Source organism: Cupressus sempervirens, chromosome 9 (assembly GCF_028749045.1).
Source record: "Cupressus sempervirens isolate cs-2001-9-10 chromosome 9, ASM2874904v1, whole genome shotgun sequence".
Classification (NCBI taxonomy): Eukaryota; Viridiplantae; Streptophyta; class Pinopsida; order Cupressales; family Cupressaceae; genus Cupressus; species Cupressus sempervirens.
The window spans coordinates 310377681-310393690 of record NC_143126.1 but is presented as its reverse complement, the minus strand read 5'-3'; positions in this window follow the sequence as shown (position 1 = coordinate 310393690).

Genomic DNA, 16010 nt, shown 5'->3' with positions numbered 1-16010 from the left:
AGTAGCATGTTACTCGTGGTTTTTCCCAAATTGGGTTTCCACGTAAATCATTGTGTTATGTGTTGATCTTGAATGTTTTATCTTTGCATGTTAATTCACAGTAATTTGATTATATGACTGATTTAAGTTTGAACAGATGAAAAGGGTATGGATTCATTAAAAAGGTATTAATAGGGAATTTGGACCTTGAATAATTGATTCACCCCCCCTCTCAGTTATTCTAAAAGAATTCTAACAAATAAAACTCATCTTAATTTAACTAGTATTATATTATCTATAAACCACTTAATTGTTTTACAGAGAGTTGATCCTGTATAAAACTAGGAATTATACAAATATTAATCAAAATTTCTAAGCCCTATCCAGCCTATCTATTTACAAAAAGATACAACCAGGGATGTTATTATAATATCTGATACTGATACTGATATCTTTCATAAACACTACCTTCCAACATATTTAAGCCTAAAATAATACTACAGGGCTATACCTGTCAAATATACATAGAACAAAATGGCCCCTCAAACTGTTTACACTACATTAATCCATTAAGACTAAGGCAACAAAAATGGCCAACCTCACTGTAGCCTCTGTTACTTATTCCAATATATCAATATCACTTCTACCACATCGCCTGGATTTTATGCCTTAAAAAATGAAGGGAACTCGAATGAAGTCTTCTCCCTACTGGTCTTCTCAATGTTTGGAGTACATAAGTTTACTCTATCAAGGTCTTCAAACCAAACCCTCGAATGGATATATGCCTTGTGAATTTTAAGGTAACTTACTAGCCACCCATGCCCTAACACCAAAATAATCTTCCTCCACCCCATTAGAAAATAGAAACAGGGTTCCATTTTGGGCCATGCCAATTTGAAAGCTACCCTATCTTTGATAACTAAAGTTGGATGCCTCAGAATATTAGCAATGATTAGACTCCCTGGAGAGTGCTTCATATACATTTCAGGGAGCGGAAGACACAGGTTTTCATCAATACCCATTATTGCCTCCTCTATGCCTTTACACCAAGTGGATTGAAATAAGTTCAAACACATACAAATCATAGCCCACTTTCTGAATCCAATCCTTGCCATGCAGCCTATAAAGAGTGCCAAGAAAATTGTTGTTTGCCCTCCATGTATGGTTATATTTGAACACTTCTCCTATTGCTCGACTAATAGTAATTCTTGTCATGCCATCCACTAGTCTAAGTATGTTATTCTAGCATTCTTGCTTCACATTCCCCATTAAGGCCATCATTCTCGCTTCAGAAGTGTGAAATACACCAATGTTGGTATCCATGATCTTGCTGCAAACCCTACCTTCTACAAAAAATTTGAAGAAATAGAACCCCAAATCCTAAAATGAAGACTCTTGAATATACTTGAAACCAAATTTAGGAAATCACCACCTAATAATGAAAACAGGCTGTCATGTAATTAAGCAATACACCATTCTATCTAATGAGTGCATCATCTTAGCTCATGGGCTACTACAAAAACTTGTGAAAGAAACTTAAGGCATGAAATACCATTATACCATGCTTAAACTTATACTTAAAATGAACCTTTAACACCTTATTGAAGAAAGCATTACAAGAGAGATATTAGGGATCGATTAAGAATTCTCCTTTAGTAATGTAAATGCAAATATGAAAAAGTAACCTAACTAAAAGGGGCCTCTGATCTAGACATGATTAACTGCTTACCATCGACCCCTATATTAGCTAATGAATCTGCCTTTACATTACCTTCTCTATATATATGGAAAATTATAATCTCTTCAAATTTTTCTAGCAAGAGGATGACTTCTTGTAGTCTTGAGTTAAGAATCTAATTAGGAGTTGATCTCTTCCTTATAGCATTCAGTACAATCTGAGAATTGCCCTCAATAATTAGCTTAGCAACCCCTAGCTAAAGGCAAATATTCAAACCTTCTTCCAAGGTTGAGAATTCTACTAAGTTATTTGAGGTTGAGTTTAGGGGTTTAGCTATTTTAGCTATCCAATAGCCTGAATCATTATTGACAATGCATCCTATACCAGCCTTCCCTATATTGTATTTGGCAGCACCATCGAAATTGAGCTTGGTCCAACCCTTTAGTGGGGGTGACCACTTACAATTTTTCCTTGCCTCCTTGTCTGCCTTAGAGTATACCAATTGGGGGTTAATCAATTTGGACCACTACTTCTTAATAGTACCATCCCAAATGGAAAATGAGCCTTCTAACATTCTAAATTTTCTAAGATAGGAATTCATATTCTCTACTATACTAGCTTCTATCTTAAGAGTCAATTCTTTTTCCATCATTTCTTTGTTGTATAAGATCCTCCTATTTATTTCTTTCCAAATTTCCCACATGAGGATGGATGGACTAATGTTCCAAAGTTTACTATATATGCCTTTACAAATATTAGTTGGCCAACCCTTGAGAAATTCTTTAAAATTTTTGGGGAGCGCCGCAGACTAGCCTAAATTATGAAAGAGCCATTCCCAACAATTTCAAGAAAAGGAAAAATTATAGAACAAATGATTGATGTCTTCATAGTTGATTTTACAGAGATAGCATCTAGACTGGCCTACCAAGCCAATTCTCTTGAGTCTATTTGCTGTCAAAATCCTATTTTGAAAAGCAAGCCAAAAGAAAAAGCCTGCTTAATGTAAGCAAGCTAGATCTCAACATAATTGAGTAGGCATCTCCACTTCTTCCCATCTTCTAGAATTAATAAGGGCCTTATACCCATTCTTGACATTATAATTATAATCAATAGAAGCTACCCAATTTAAAATGTCCTTCCTATCAACTTGTTTGATTTCCCTAGTGGAGATGATCTCTTTATATGCTCGAAACTCCTCGAGATTTAGATCTAATCCTTCCACTGATTTCCAACTCCCACTGGAGTTGTTGTCCATGATGGACCTAGATTTTTAATCCTTAACTCTCCTACCCCAAAGATTAATTAACTTTTGTTTAAGACTGACTAAATTCAGAATCCTATCTATTAGAGGGTGTCAATCCCATGAGTCTTCCCAGAAAAGAGCTTCTTCACCATTTCCAATGTCCCAGGTCAAGAATTTTCTAATTAAGTGTTGACACTTGCTAATGAAATTCTATCTTTTTGAACCCTTTGGGAGAGACTTCATTGTAAAGATAGAACTGGAATCCTTTGGATTAAGATACTTATTGTATAGAATCTTAGCTCATTTTTTATCTTTATTGGAATAAAGATGCCACACCAGTTTAGCTCCTAGAGCTTCATTTTGCCATAAAAGGTTTTTGATACCTAAACCTCCAAGCTCTTTTGGTTTACATACTTTATCCCACTTAATAAGTGCTAGTTTTTTGGAGTCTTCACCATCTTTCCATTAAAAATCTCTCAATTTAGCTTCAAACTTATGGAACAAATGTTTTGGTAGAGGAAGTTAAGAGAGGGGATAGGTCAGAATAGCTGATAGGACCAATCTTATCTTAGCACTCTTACCTACTTTTGCAAGCCATTTTTATTTCCAATTGTCAATCCTTGCTTCCATTTTTCCCAAGGTATTGAACCATACCTTCCCTAATTTTGAACTTTTTTCCAAATCAATGTCGAGATATTTACATGGAAAGATGCCTTTTTTGTAACCCATTATTTGGAAAATTTGATTTTCCATTTTTTCCTCTGTATTAAGGAATTTTTTTTTTTTGATTTCGCTTCATTAACTTTTTATCTTGATTCTTTCATATAACTATCTATGATCAATTTGTAGTTAGCTACCTCCTTCAGTGAACTTTCTCCTAGAAGGATTGTGTCATCTGCATATTGTTGATGGGTGATATTAGGAATGTTCCTAGTTACCATAACCCCTTTGATATCTTTATTTATGTAAGATTTTTTAATAGATCTTCCAAAAGCCTTAGCCATAATAATAAAGAGGAATGAGGATAAAGGATCCCCTTGTCTTATTCCCCTTGAAACTTCAAAATAACCTTTGGGTGACCCATTTACGAGGACCGAGATCTTTGTGGTAGAAATACACTTAAAGATGAGATTGATCCATTGATAGGAGAAACCAAAGGCTTCTAAGGTTTTGCAAAGAAACTGCTAATCGACCATATCATAAGCTTTTTGTATGTCCAATTTCATAAACATACAAGCTTCTTTATTCTTAATAGCTAAGTGGATAACTTCTTGTATAATTATAATGCCATCCAAAATGGATCTGTCTGGTACAAAGCCTGTTTGCTCTTCTGATATAATTTTAGGTAGGACATGCTTAAGTCTATTTGCTAAGATTTTAGAATAGATTTTATAGATAGTATTGCATAACACAATCAACCTGAAATCACTAGGATTTTTAGGCTCTAATTTTTTAGGTATTAGGGTGATAAATGAGTGGTTAATTTCTGACAAAAGGGATCCACCCTTCCTTGAGGCTTCTATTGCCTCCCAAAGATCTTTTCCAAGAATTTCCCAATATTTTTGGTAAAAGAAAACCTGAAAACCATTTGGTCTTGGTGACTTTTTTGGATTCAAGCTAAAAACCACACTTCTAACTTCTTCAAGCATTATAGGCTGGTTTATAGCTTTGTTTTCTTCTAGGGTTATCAGTTTGGGAATTACTTTCAGTATTTTATCTTGCTCTATTTTATTTGAACCCTACATATTATTTAGGAGTTCCTGAAAATGATTTACAAGAGTTTCAACAATTTCAAGAGGGTTATTGGTTAATTGACCTCCCTTACGTCTGATCCTAGTTATTGTACTCTTTGTTCTATTATATATAGTTGAGTTATGAAAATACTTAGTGTTTCGATCTCCTTCTTCCAACCACCTTTCTCTGGATTTTTATTTCCAGAAGACTTCTTCCTTAGTCAAATTGTCTTTTTTTTTTCTTCTAATAGTTCCTTTTCGAATTCATAACTCTCATTATCCATTCCATGTTTAATCACTTCTGTATTTAATTCCTTTAATTCCTCTTCAATTTCTAGTTTTTATTTAAAAATGTTCTTAAAATGATCTTTGTTCCATCTGAGTATGTATTCTTTAAGAATATTTATTTTGGACACAAAAAAAAACATTTTTGAGCCCTCAAAGTCACCTCGAGACCACCATACTTTGATATTTTCTAGAAAACTAGCATCTAGAAACCACATTTTTTCACATTTAAATGCACTTGTGATGGGTTTTTGAGGTTCGGTCAATTCTAGTCTAATAGGAAAATGGTCAAAACCTGCAAAAGGCAATATCTCAATCTGTATGTTCAGATTGTTGATATCGAGATCTTCTTTAATAAAAAACCTATCTAGTTTCTCTGCAATGTACACAAAATCCTTCCTCCCATGTGAAAATTTGATTACAACAAGAGATATCTATTAGATTATCATCTAAGCACCATTCTTGAAAGTCCTTCATGGGCTAAGAGATTCATGTAGTTCCTCCCATTTTTTCATTCAGATTTAAAATAGTACTAAAATCTCCTCCTATAATTATTGGAATATTTTGAAAATTTCCCATATAGGAACTAATCTCTGTCCAAACTATTGTTTTCTCTTATGTATTAACTGGACCATAAATATTAAACAAAATAAACTTAATATTAAATTTAACACTACTTACCATTCCACAAATCTAGTTATTTTTAGACATTAAGATTTCTAAAGAGATTTTCCTATGATTCCATATAAACCCTAATCCCCCTAACACTCCTATAGATTCATGCAAGCTACTAATCTAGAAGCCTAATTTTTTACCTAAATTAATACCTTCTATTTTAGTTAGTTTAGTTTCTTGTAATAGGATAATGTTAGATTCAATTTTTTTTAAGGTTTTGTTTTAAAATTCTTTTTTTGTTAGGAGCATTTAATCCCCTAATGTTCCATGTTGTGATCTTCAAGGCTCTGTGGGAAGGCTCTTACCCTTACCTTTATTAAATAGCTGATTGATTTTCTACTGTTCCCAAGCTTTACCATCTACTTCTCTAAGCTCCTTGACAATTTCTTGTCTCTTTTTGCTGCTGTCTTCCCAAAGTTAGGGAATATATTCCCTTCCAGGTACTTTGAGATACCTAGCTATTGCATATTTTCTTGTGCATATTTGACTATTGCTTTTTCTGTACTTTCTTTCTTTTCTATGATTTCCTTTGAATCAAGTTCTTGTAGCCATTGTTCAGATAGATCTTTTTGAAATACTGTATCTATATCTTCAATTTCTTCAGATATATTTTCCATTTTTTCCTGATTAACCCTTTTATCCTCCTGATCAAATACCTATGAAACCCTTTTAAGATCTATAAACGTATAATTTTCTCCTCCTAGTTGTAGGACCTTCTTCAAGAGTTCCTCTTTTTGTGTCATATTGTCCTGATCTTCGTTATCTGAGTCAAAAACTTTACTTAGTTCTTTTGACAATTGTTCTATATAATCATACTCCTGCATATTTAGCTGATCTATTTCTATTTCTTTACTCTTATCCTCTTTCTACATCAGAAACTTCTAAAAATCTTTAATAGAAATGTCTTCGAAAGTTTCTTTTGATAAAACTTTAAGACTGTCTGAATGATCCTTCTTTGGAGATGGGGTTTACTAGAATTTGGTCAATCTTTTGACAGGTACCATACCAGTAGAGCCCTTTCCTTGAGAAGGTTCAATCCTTTGGCTTATTGGAGTGTGTGCTCTTAATTCTTTGCCTTGCTGTACAGTAGCCTCAAATAATAGTTCTCATTCCTTATCCTCTAAAATCCTTGGAGAGACTGCTAGCTCCTTATAATCCTTTTTGTTACTTTTTCTATGGATTTATTCTCTGCTAATAATGCCTTTGATTGCCCTTTTCTTCTTCAACTTCCTTTCTTTTTTCTTCATCTTCCTTTCATCCACTATAATGCTCTGTAGTCTCTATCTATTTGATTCTTCTAGAAAATCTTTTCCAACATTTAGGAAATCTTGTTGATTTGCCCGATCCAAGGAGAGATCCTTGGATTCATATCCTTCTTCCAGGTTAGCTGTATCCTTCTTTGGAGACCCTTCTCTATTTGTAGCTAGAGTAGAACCCCTACCCTATAAATCTACCTTATTATGAATTCCTTCCTTTTGGATCTATTTTCCATTCTTATCCTCTCTATCAGTTACCCTTAGATTTGTAGAGTCATTTATAGTATTGGATAACCCAGGTTTTCCTGACTTCTACTTGTCCTATTTCTAGCACTGTTTCCTTACTCCAACCACAACCATATAGACTTCTAAGTTGGTGGTTCTTGGAAAAAATCTAAATGAAGACCTTCTATCATCATCCAATTTGATGATTTTTGAAATTCTTCCCTCATACCTTTGAAAATTTAGATTACATGTAGATCTATTTGTGATTAACTTAACTTGTTTTGGTTTTGAAATATTAATATTCTATTTAATAAGAAGTTTTAAATTGTTACAACTTTCAAAAGTAGCATCCAATCCAATTAGTTCTCCTACTGCTCTACCAATTCTTCTAATTATTCCCATTACATTTAGTTCTGGTGGAAAAGACTTAAGCTCAAACCATGTAGGAGTAGTTAGATCTAAGCTATCCTCTCTACAGTTAGGTATCCAATCAAAGAAACTCATCGCATGACCCTTGAACAAACAATCGTAAATCTTCAAAAATTCTCTTTTAATTTCTTCATTTTTGCAATGAAAAAATATTAATCTATCTGAGTATAGTGAGATACTTACCTAGTGGCCAAAAAGGTCCTCCAACCATTCAATCAACAGTTGAAGATTGTCATGTCCCCTTTTCAAATAATTAAAAAAGAAAATCTTTGCTAAGGCAGGCAAGCCCAAGAAAGTGAAGTTTCGGAAAAAGGGGGTTAATCTTTGGAAACTGTTGGACTAATAAATGGAAATTATTATTAAAATAAGTTTCATTAACCTCTCTTGGACATGAGTTATAGTTATGCCCTCTTTTAAAGGGTTTGGAGGCATTTTGGGCACATTCCAGAACTTGATTTTCGCTCATTCTTTGTTATTCTTCAGAGGCTGCCAAACCTGTGGAGAAGGAGACCCAAGAATGGGAGTTTGCAGGTTTCCAGGGAGACCCAAGAATGGGAGTTTGCAGGTTTCTAGGAAGGCTAAGGATGGGAGTTTGAAGCCATTCTATGTGCATGCTCATACAGAGTTTGCCTTTGTGCTGAACAGTGTAGATTTGTGGGTTCTTGGGTGTGTTTTTTGCATGAGTTTGGTGTTTTCAGTTGAGCATTTCATATCAGTTTTGGTTGCTGCTTTATTTCAGACTTTAAGCTATTAAAATACAGCTGAATATATATATTGGGATGTGATTAAACTTTTGAGATAGTTTATTAGTGTTTTTGTGGTGTTTCTGGGCATTTTTGTGTTAATTTTGGGAGCCCAATGAGCATAGTTTTTGTCCTACATTTTTGAGCTGTTGTGTAAAGGCTATACAGATCTGGAAATGTCAATTTGGAGGCTGTTATGCTGTTGAAAGTTCTATAAAAATTTCCATTTTTAGTTTTATTAATAATTTGTGAAGTTGTGAAGCTTTTAGCACTATTTTTAGCATACCCGATTTGGGGTTTCATTGAGAAATTGGTGGATCTTTGTGATATCAGTTGTTTGATTTTGAAAATATGATTAGAGGTGTGAAACACCATATCAAATCAGAAAAGGGGACATTTCAGTGGTACCAGAGCCATGATCTTGCCAGCCTGAGGGTTGTAGAAGTTTGCATGTCCGTTTTGACAACTACCCAGATCTTGCATGTAAGTTTTGACAACTACCCAGATCTTGCATGTTAGTTTTGACAACTACCCAGATCTTGCATGTCAGTTTTGATAACTACCCAAATCTTGCATGTCAAAATTTATGGTTGCATTCTACTTCTAATCATATGCATGTTAGTTCTTGGTGAATTTGGTGGTTGCATGTTGCTTCTAATCAGCTGCATGTCAAAATTTATGGTTGCATGTGTAATCACCTAAAAATGGTCATCTAGACTATTAGCCCCCTTTTCAACATTTTGGCTAAATTAATTTAATCACTTACCTAAGCCAAATTGCTAATAATCAATTTATTTGATTATAACCTATAGTTTGACTATGCTATCCTAAGTTCATTATTTGATTAAAAGAACATGTCCCCTTTTAATTAAATAAAAGACCCCATTCTTCTAACCCACTTAAAGTGCACACATAAAGTCTTTTTTCTATTTTGCAATTAAAAGAAAAGGCTTTGTGACTTTTGTCTTATATGACAAGTCAACTTATATTCTATTGGTTGATTTGTGTGTGCACATGGATCACTCCTCTTTTCAAATTCCACCGTTGATCATCCACCATCTTCATCTTGATCTCTACCGTCCATACATCTTTAAAAGGGAGAGAGCTTTCCCCATCCATGAATCCTCATTTTGAATATTGTTATGCTGCAGGTTTTCTAATAGGTTACTTTGGAGCTTTGTGGAGAACTTCTATTTCTTGTCTACATTCTCTCATACCATAGCATTTTAGCTTAGATTCATTTGCATGTTAGTTTAGCTTCTATTTTGCAATAATCTATTTCACATAGCTTAATATTTGGATTGTAACACTCTCATCCATGCTTATAATAGCTGCACTTTTCATATTCATTCTAGTTTAATCTTTAGTTGCATTGCATTCTTGAGGAACTCCTTGGGACATTTGCATTCTTGCATCTTGTCTTTGGAACCTCCCATTGCATGGTTTACTAGCAAGAAGAGTATCTCTAAGGCTCATCTGAGAGCTTTCTTATTCTTGAAATATACTCTCTTGCACTCCATGGATAGGGAGCTCTAAGCTGGCATCCAAGCATTCCAACTCATGGAATCGTTTGGATAGAATGGTTTAGAGTGGGACACTTTTGAGTGTACATTTTTGGCGCCCACCGTGGGGCTTGAATCAAATTTTCAGCTCCATTTTCTTTCATTTCTTATCTTTGGTTTTTTACAGCAGCATATTGGGTCTAATCAAATGCTTTTGTAGAATTTTCACTTTGGTTTTAAGGCCAAGCCATAAGTAAATTGGTTTGAAGGCCAAAAACTTAGTTGGTTTAAAGATTTGATCATATCTTTTAAACCGCTTAGAATTTGGTTCTGAAATTTTGTTTGCAAGTTGGGTATATTCTCAAAATGTCTTAGTCCAATTTTCAAAGCATTTTGACGTGATTTTCGGAAGTTATGATATTTTCTTTATTTTTCATAAAAAGCCGTTTTTGATCGCAAATCAGCGCATTTTTTGGAAAAACTTACATTTTCAGAAATATTTTTGAATTCTAATGGGGGTTCTTTCTTTGTGTTTTGAATTTTGAGATCGTATTAAGGATAAAAAATTTGATTTGATAAATTTGGCCTGTTTTGACAAAATCAATCTCTAGGGAGAAAATGAAGAGATTTTTTAAAATTTTTTGCATTTTTGGAAAGCTCTCTGATTTTTAATAGGGGTCTCTTTTTTTCATTTTCATTTTTGGATACGAAATCATAGCAAAAAAGTCCAATCTTGTTGACTAGGTCAAAACCAAAGAGTAAAAATGAAAGCATTTGTGATTAACTTGCACTTTCTTTGCATGTACTTGGTTGGAAGATAAATTAGATTTTTGAAGAAACTCACCACTTTTTATTGCATATTTTTATGTTATTTCACACTAACTTTTGTTGCTAACAAGTTGTGATTTCAGGTTGCCATCCTTGTGAAAAAAATTGAAACATTGCATAAAAAGAACGCATGTCAAAGCTTCAAATGCACAAGGGCTACTAACGATTGTTTGCAGGGCTGCCCAAAGCATAAAAACCCAAAATTTCTTTCTTTTTTGTTTTCATGTGTTGCATTGAATAATTGTTCATTTTTCATAGGCACATAAAACTTGTGATTGGAGTCTTTTGGTAATAGGAGAGTATGCTCTTCACCCTTGTGGTGAATCAGAAATCTTGACTTGTCATTTGGTTTGAAAAGCAAGGGGTAACTGAATCTTCTTGGCGTGTTTGGGAGAAAATGATTGGAATAGGAGAGTATGCTCTTCACCCTTGTGGTGAACCAGAAATCTTGACTTTCAAAATTTGATCCACTTTGTGTAGTTAGAATCCTTTAGAGGGCCTGCTCTCGGACAACCTGAGAGGAACGACCCAAGTGGGAACAAGCCGATTACCTGGCTCTTCTAACCCACTATAAACTCAAGGCTATCAAGGACACAAAACCTTGGTAGACATAGTGTTTATCTTCGTCTAGTGTGATCGCTTATGGGATTTCGACCATAGGGAGATCACTAGGCAAGAATGCTTAAGGTACTCTTGTGATCGCGAGATCGGTTACTCATCGCAAGGTGAGGTGTCCCGTAATTGGGAGCAAGAGGAACACTATGAACGGAAGCCCGATCTAAAAACTCTAAGTTAGTAACTACCTTTTTTTTTAGCCGCTCAACTTCTTGGTGCAAGGATCGATCCTAGTGGACTACCCGGATCACCCCAAGATTTACACTCACCATATGTGTTCCCTTGGTTGTGCTTATGGAACTTCCATGACAAAGCCAATATCTCTTGTGGGCAACCACTTGGTGTGAGGTGAAGGAGCATCAAGCGTGGGCCAAGTTGTTGAGTAATGAACCATGTCCTTTAGGTAGATATTGCTTGATGTGTTCTTGAATGTGGTATACCTGTGGAAATCTTTGGAACATACACATGATGATAGTTATACGGCTTTCTTTTAAGACCTCACATATGCTTGTATCATGCAAGGTTGCTTTGTCCCTTGCTTGATTGTTTGAAGACTACTCCATGTGTCACTATCTTGCTTGGAAAGAAATTTCTTTTGAACATCAAACTTGCTATGCTATCAACTATTGTCAAACTTTATCAACCAAGTCTTAACATTTTTTTTTGTGTTGTTTGCTAAGGGGAGTCTCATCATTTGACTTCGATCTGCTATGTCTCTAGTTCTGGAACATGCTTAAAGTGGCTCTTTGGTCTTAGTGCTCTTGGTTTTTTTTGTCTTCATGGTCTATGTTCGCTTGCTAGTTATCCTTTTGCTAAAATGGTTGCCTTGATTTCTTGACTACACGCTTGGGTTGGAGAGTTGTTCACTTGTCACCCCGCTTGCTCTTTCTATTTGGATATTTGGGCATCTTGCCTAGCTATTGACTTGAGTCATTCATGTCGTAAGTTTCTTGGACATATTGTTTGACAAGTCACTTTAATCTCTCTCTACTATCTTGGCAAGTGAACACTCTACCTCCTATAGTTTCAACATCAAGTTATCTTCTAGGCTCTTTTATGCTTGGCTTTGCATCTAAAACTATGGGATCTAAACCTTGTGCTACCAAACTTCAACCAAATCTAGATGATCATGATATCCTCCATGTCACTAAAGAGTTTCAAGATCTATATGCACAATACAAAGAACTAGAAGAGACAAATGATCTTTCTTACCTTCATCTTTCTAAGCGCATGATAGAAATGAAGTCTAAACTTGAGAAAAGGTTAGAGGAGAAGATTGCATCATTACATGAATCTTCCTTAAGGTCTTTACATGCATGTGAGTCACCTTCTTTGAGGTCATCCTCTTCTTCTAGGTCTACATGCTCTACTTCAAGACATCAAATGTCTTCATCTTCTAGATCTAAAGACCTCTTTAGAGAACAAGCAAGTGATACCTCCTTTGAGCCTATGCTAAAATTTTATGATGGACCTATCTTTGACCAAGCTAATGATGAAGACATGGATGCATACCATTCACTTGAGAAACAACAAAAAGACTCTAGACATACTTCTAATAGGACTTTTGCTCCCTTGGAAGATTCTTATGATGACACTTTGCAAAAACTTCTTGGCAATAAGATCATCATGTTACCTAAGTCTAGCTCATATGGAAACCCATTCTTGGATATCTATTGTGCTTATCATCAACATAATGAGCATAGTACTTCAGATTGCATTGAGCTAAAACATAAAATCCAAGATCTTATTGATAATGGAATTATTGGAACCTCTAGTGACTCATGTGCCGAGGATACTTTTCATGAGCAAGATTACATTAATGAACCTATGTCTAGTAGTGGCTCCATTACAACTTCCACCTCTTCCAACACTCGTGCATCTCCCAACACTTCAAATCTTTCCAACATGCCTCCATCAAATAAAGAACCTAATGCTTTCCACATTGACCACGTGTATCCTCAAGGGCTACCTCTAAAAGAAACTCAAGCTAACCTTCACTTGGCTGAAAATGTTTTCCATGCTACTAATCCTAAACATCCTCAACCTTCATGCACTACTATGCCTAATCCAAGAACTACTCCATTCACTCTTCATTCTCCCTTTTCCTTAGAAGTGGCTCCATGTCAAGAGGACTCTCAAAATGAAAAAGCTATAAATGTCAAGAAAGATCAAGATCAAGCACCCTTTTATCTCTTTCAAGATTTTTCCCCTCCATATCTTATATCTTGTCCACCTCCTAAGTATGATGAAGATACCACTTCCATTATCTCCCTTGAGCTTACTGAAAATTATGAGAAAAGTTCTCTTCATATGCTATCCAAGGCTGCTTGTCAAGATCAAAGCATCCCCTCATGTTCTACTTCTCCATATCCACTTCAAAATTGTGCTCAAGCTTCAAGTGCTACTATTAAAAATGTTGTTCCTATCAAAGGTAATCATGAGTCTATTGATGGCTTTGACCATGTTGCTCATTCTAAAGATGTTGATATCCCTTCCCACTATCCCTTTGCACCTTCTAAATCTATCCTTGGTCCTTATCCATCTAAGCTAAAGCATTCAAACCTTCCATCCATATTGGGGCCTTATGTTCCTCCATCTCCTATATTCACTCCTAGCTCATTCCCTAGCTCTCCTATAATACCTCAAGATCAACAAAGACACTCATCCTTGATGGATTTTCACCCATCTATACATCTAAACCAATCATATCATCCTTATTCATCCACAAATCCCAAGTCCTTTGGAAGTGAGAATAAACATAAGAATCCATTGAAAAATGAAGATCACTATGTCCCATCTAATCGACATGTGAATGCTAAGAAGGAAAATGCACAAAAGAGACCACAAAGGTCCACTATTAAGAGAGCTAAATCAAAGAAAATGTGGGTTCCTAAATCCATCATTGAAGAAATGCACTCTCAAACACCCAAAGAACAAGGAAAATCTAAAGCTATGTGGATTCCCAAGTCTCTTTTAAAAGACTTGACTATTGAAAATATTTCAAAGTTGACATTCAAGCTTCCAAAGGCTTCCATTCCATCTTCTTCCAAAAATCTTTCTAAAAATTTTCCAAAGCCTTCCACTCCACTTTTTTCCAAATCTCTTCTACCACCTCATACATCGAAATCTCAAGCTATTTCATCCATGATTCTTCCATTGTTCCAATACCCTTCAAGGTGTGTGTCAATGTTGATCTTCTCCAATATTTCAGCTACCCTCATGAAATCCTCTAAAGCTTACACTAACTTTCTATACATGAACTATTATCCTCCATATATTCTTCCTACTACCATTTCCCTTTCATAACCCTATCAACATCTTTGAGCATACTTGTCTATGGTCTTGGCTTATCATGGCTTATCTTTCCTATAGGAGCATTATCTACATTCAAACAGCTTCAGCTCTTTCTAAAAATTCAAAAAAAGAAAAAAATAGAAAAAAATGAAAAAATGAAAACGTACCTCGGTGAAAACCACTTCTTGTGGCACCTTGGTAGCAAAAGTAAAGAGAAATAAATCCATCCTATGGTGAAAACTACTTCTTGTGGCACCTTGGATAAGTACCATGATGAAAACCTGGCAAACAGGCATCATGCGTAATTCATCCATCATCCATCTATCCCCTCTTCTCTCTTTGATCTTGACAATGTTGAGCTATCTTTGCATATTGGCTATCTTATCCATGAGATTCTCTATTTGTGCTTTCTCATTCCCTCATAGTCTCCATCTTGAGCTTTATTTTTATTGCTCTATCCCATTGCTATCCTATCTAGTTGACCCCTTGGTCTTGATCATAATAAATGAAACATGGTTCTTATTGGCCTATTGACATGTCTACTCTCTTGGATTTCATGCTTCCATGCTATCTTACTCATTCACTTCCATCACTTATCTTACCTGCTATCACACTTTTTGGCTTCACCGCTTATCCTACATGCTTTCTTTCTCATTACTTCCATTGCTTATCCAAAACATGCTTCATATGACTATTTCACCTCTTTCTCTAGCTTGGGTACTCTTGAGGAGTCAATCCTTGAGGATCACTTTCACTTGCTTCATACTCCTTTCTTATCCATCTTTGCTTATCCACTGGCTCGTTGCTCCATCATATCCTATACCTTGCTAGACATTGGGAGAAAATGATGTGATCTTGCTTGAGAACTAGTAATCTCTTAAAACCTTCTAAAAAATCCAAAAAATCATATATGATGCTGAAAAAATCCTAAAAATTAGAAAATGTCTTGAAAAAAAGATCTTCTTAGTGAAAACCTAGCAATAGGCACTTTGATGTATCACCAAAAAAATCAAAAATTGAAAAAAACAAAAAAATGAAAAAAGTCCTGAGAAAATCTGTCAAAGTGGTGAAAACCTGGAAACAGGTGCTACTTGAAACCCTTGCACCTATGTCTATCAATCTCAATCACCTATTTTGCTACACATTTCCTAGCTTGGAATTGTTTCTTGTCCTCGTCTTGGGGTCACAACTGCTTAGCCTATTGAGGTATTCTTGTGCATTAGGGTTTCTTTGACAACTCGCAAAATAGTGTTTCTCAACACTTCCCCCACTTTGACATCAAGTGTTTTTCAACACTTTATAGATAGTTTACCTACGGTCTCCGATGTCGTGATATTTCTCACTATCATAATCAAGTCTGGAAGAAATGGCCAAGTGACTTACACACACGCACTTTAACACCTAAACGACTGAGCTATGCTGATCTTTATCTACTTTGTGTGTTGTCTATGATGATTTCTTTTCCATGTGTTCCCTCCCTAATAGTCTTTCAAGGATGTCATTGACTAGAAGACTGGGGGCATGG